The sequence below is a fragment of the Palaemon carinicauda genome, chromosome 16 (assembly GCF_036898095.1).
Source record: "Palaemon carinicauda isolate YSFRI2023 chromosome 16, ASM3689809v2, whole genome shotgun sequence".
Taxonomy (NCBI): domain Eukaryota; kingdom Metazoa; phylum Arthropoda; class Malacostraca; order Decapoda; family Palaemonidae; genus Palaemon; species Palaemon carinicauda.
The window spans coordinates 14,798,506-14,803,505 of NC_090740.1; the positions used below are offsets into that span (position 1 = coordinate 14,798,506).

At 31.3% G+C, this 5,000-nt stretch overlaps 1 pseudogene; it reads right to left on the reverse strand.

The window, feature by feature from the left end:
• The window catches only part of LOC137655656 (zwei Ig domain protein zig-8-like), a 531,763-nt pseudogene that overhangs the window by 108,405 nt on the left and 418,358 nt on the right, over positions 1–5,000 (reverse strand).

The window sequence follows — 5,000 nt, forward strand, 5'->3', positions numbered from 1 at the left end:
GTATGTTATCGTATTGTATTATGTCATTAGAATATATATATATATATATATATATATATATATATATATATATATATATATATATATATATATATATATATATATATGTGTGTGTGTGTATATATATAAATGTATCTATATGTATGTATGTATGTATATATATATATATATATATATATATATATATATATATATATATATATATATATATATATATATATATATATATATATATATATGTGTGTGTGTGTGTGTGTGTATATGTATATGTATATGTATATGTATATGTATATGTATATGTATATGTATATGTAATGGCGAATCTACGTTTTGTTAGTAATTACAATTTGGAAGATATCCTTTGGAGAGGATACTTGATGCAATATTTGGTTCACTGATGTGTATTAACTTGAAAATAAATATAACTGAGACAGTATGTCATTGAGACTATGAGCAATTTAACGGGTATGCTACTTGAAGTGGATAAACGGAGTATGCTGAAAGGTACGTAAATCAGAGGATATGTTTATTTATTTTTAATTGAACGTGTATATAGTTGACAGAGAATGTCATTTGTACTCTATATAACTGAAAATGTTATATAGAGTTAATATAGATCAACATGTTTTTTTAGCTGTACATAATTAGAGTGTTTGATAGCTATTAAAAAGTGATACCGTGAGTATGTAACATTAAAGGAACATTTTATTGGTGGGGTAATAAATTGAGCAGTATTGGGATTTGAATTTAGGATTTTGAAAATGGAAACCTATGTTACTAGCAGCATAAGTAATTGAAAACAAGTAACTAGGAATGTTCATATTTTGAAAGGAATATTTGATTAAAGTGAGTATATGCAATTGTAAATATATGGTTTTATGTATTGATAGAGTTAAAACTCTATTTCATTTGGAATGTTTGTAATAATTAATGTATAAAGTTGCGTGCATAATTTAAAATTAAGTTATGGGAAGCATATACAATAAAGACTATATATTATAACATGAAACAATTAAAATTTAATTTTGTCAGGATTGTTCACAAATAAAAAGCTGTTTTATAAGTAAGGAAGGAGGTTGATAGAAAATATGGTGCTAAGAGACTTTTAACATATAATATTTGCTTTTAAAAGTCTGTATAACTGAGACATGCTATGTGATTGTAGGCAAATCATAACATATCTATTTGGAACTTTGTACATAAAAAGTAACGTACGGGAATAAGGCAAAAATGATTAATTTCGCAAAGCATATTTCATGGGATAAGTACCTGAATGAATGGCCAAGTTATTTTTAGTGTGAAGTCACCACAAATGCATAACGGTTATGTATAAAGAAGCCCCGCCCAAAAATGTCAGTCGAGAACAGACTTTCTTCGAACCGTTCAACAAACGTGTTCAACTACCAAATACTGTACCCCGTTCACACGCTCGAACATCTCTTCAAACATAAGTCTGTGAACCGTGTTTGACGAACCGTCCGACCGTGTAAACCCGCCTATGTCTGCAAACACATGAAAAGGATAGAGATCTCTAGAGGAATGTTAAGTTATTTGGAATGAACATTAGTACGGAATGGATTGCTACGTTGCTGGTGGGGAAGGGGAGGGGGGGATGGCAAAGAAGGTACGTTTAACCTGTATGTTTCCGTTATCGGGCTGTTGGGGGTACAAAGATATTACCAAGGTACGTCTTGCGTGTTGTAGTAAGCGACTAAAAGGACAACTGCTGCCCTGCAGTCTTGCTTGGTAGCAAAAGGCTAGGCTGGTTGCCAATAGCTGTTGAAAATGCTGCCCCGTAGTTGGACTATCTAAGGTTAGGCCCATAGCCCATAACTGTGTTTGATGGCATGCGATCGTAAAAACCCTTTGCCAAAGTATAAACCACGCCTGATGCTATTAGCGAGCACGCTAGGCAACCAGCTCCTCAATGTAGGGATAACGTTAGGAAAGGATGAGGAGTCGGTAAGATACGGCTGGGAGGTGATGCATCTTTGAATATACATCACCGGATGGGTAAGACTCCTGATGATAATTTGGGGACATTTATAGTGCGCCTCGAGACGTCGGGAACTTGGGAAGTGCAGTCTGGTGGTTTCATTAGACTTAATGCTGACCCACGTTCATGTTATGGGATGGAACGTGGACAGCATCGTTCCCTCTTTTTTATGTATGGCTATATCCTTCGGAATATCTCACTTCATGGAGGAAGGGAAAATGTGGGACGAAGATGAAATGGTTGGAGAAGCTGGAAAAAGAGCGGATAGTTGAGTTATGTATTTCTATGTATCTTAAACTCCCTCGTATAAAATAACATGACTTTTGGAAGTTATAGGAAATATTTGGCGTGAAACGTGGTCTTATAATTTGGATTATCACAGCATTGCTGAGTAACATAAGGAAAATAAAGTTTACTATTCTTTTAGGTCATATGAGAGAGAGAGAGAGAGAGAGAGAGAGAGAGAGAGAGAGAGAGAGAGAGAGAGAGAATCGTATGAGTACACTCACATTTACATATAAGTTTGTATGTCCATATACGTGTATGAGCATAAATAGAGGAAAACGTTGAAATGGAATGACAAAATAGAGTTTATATTTTAAATTTCTCTTGACAGTATATCATATAGTGATTAACTATAAGGAAATATTGATATAAATCTTTATCACATATGAATTATAACATTGGAGAATATTTTTCTCTAATAAACCACAAATGAAGTTATAACGTTTTCTTTACATTAAGTCGAAATTTATATCTTTGATTAGATTATTAACAAATTCGGAAAATAATATCTTATTTCTTTAGATGCCTACTTTATAATAGCAGTAATATTATGGGAAGGCCTAAATCCTAATTAAGGTTAGGCCTACCCAGGAGGTTAATTTTCAATTACGAATGGAATGTCACAAAACTAATTTCTTGTATATAGCTGTCAAGAGAATAGCTACTGCAATAATAACATTCATCGGTTAAATATATTTCATTCCCGATTATCAGTAAACATAAATATATTTTGCAGACCTTCTTTTCGTTCAGATCTCTTTTCTCTTAAACCTAAGCAACCTGTTAGGATTTACAAATGTTACACAGTTTTAAAAAACATCCATACTATATCTTTATACAAAGCGTTTAAACGTCCAGGCATTGTCGCTAATATATATATATGCAGTTACGCTGTCCTTCAATATATTAAAGGATATTCCCTTACAGGACATACCTGTGTTTGTTTTGACTAGTATATGAAAATGTAAACTAATGTGAGTTATGGTAAAAATTTTTGTGTCTGTCATCTAATATTAATGGTTTGTATTTAGGTTTGCTGATACGTAAGAAGTAATTAGTTTATGACTCAAAGTCATTAATTTTTTATATTGTTTTTATATTATTTCAGTCATAAAAAGACGAGAGCCAAAGCACAATGTAATTTTCAAATTTGCACTAAATTACATTAACTTATTTTGGTGAATCCATTTCTCATTCCATTGATTAGTACATTTTTGATTTAAGAGAATAAATCGTTCATTTGGTTTTCTATGATCTATAAACGATCAATATTACAATTGGTCAGCTGAAGTTTTCAATTGGAAGGTTGATTAAAAAAGAAAAATGTTGATAATGGGACATGTCATCAACTCTCTCGTTACCATTCCTATCATACAAAGGTATATTTGAAATCATTAACAGCCATTACTACATTCATTAAATACCACAGTGTTTTGTGAAAGAAGAAAGTTTTGGCAAATAATTTACTGTATTATGTTGAACAATGATACAAATGTTTAAGCACATGGAATGAACACAAAACTTATATTAAGGAGGTTTTGGAATATCAAACATCCACGCTTTAAAATTTCATTTCTACATAAAACTTCATAGAAATATTAGATACACTATTGTATGTAAAGTATCCATTTTATAGGTGAAGATTTTACTTACACCTATGTGAAATAAAAAAATAAAAAATTATATAACACTGATCACCAATGCATTATATTCCATGTAAATAAGAATATCTACTACTAACTACCTAAACAACACAATTTGGTAGATATTTTTATACATTAACGTTGAAAACAGCTAGAAAATATGTGTAATGCCTCAATGACCTTGTCTTTCTCAGAATATTTTATCTGATACGATTAAAAATATATTGATCATCGTTAGAAGTTCTTTTTCCTTCAGATCTCTTTGTGCTCTCAGCATATCAAAGCCAATTAGTAGAACACTGCACCATAGAATTCAGTATATTTCATTTCAAGAACACGAATCTCTGCGATACTCAACCATCAATTCAATTTGGTTCTCCCCAAGATTAAAATTCATCAAATTATCTATATATATTTCCTTACATCCTGATGATAACATTAAAATTTGGTCTTCTCTAAGATTTAAATTAATCCAATTATCCTCATGTATTTTCCTTGCATCCATTAACAATCGGTTAATGTTTTACACAAAGCTGAATCCCCGGATATTATTTGCATGAAAAAATAAATAAAATAACATTTAGAGGCATCTGACGAATAAGGAATAGTGTGGTTCTTTTCTCACGAAGGTTGGCGAGGAATGTTTTGCTTTCAGAAACCTATTATGCAAATGCTCTTTTCAAATACGAAAAATGGGTTATGGTTATTTTAAAGAAATTATTGAATAAGCGAATCCAAAAGATCTCTTAGCCTTTTCTCATATATCAGGTGCAAATGGGAGTATAAAGATTTCGTAAAATAAAATAAAGTCTTAGAAACAAGATCTATTCTCTTCTCTCTTGTAAAATATTGGAGGTTAATTATAAGATTGATAAAAGAAAGGAAAAAGAAACTCTCATATCATAAATTACAAGTAGTTTAAGCAGGACTAGGAAAATAAATTCTCTTAAGAGTTAGGAAGATAAATTAGTTATTACTGGTCTCACTTTACTATATTAGGTCAGTGTATGTTACTATTGAAACATGACTTGTCATTTTGACAGGGGGAGGGTGGGAGGCATTACTCTTTACTAAAT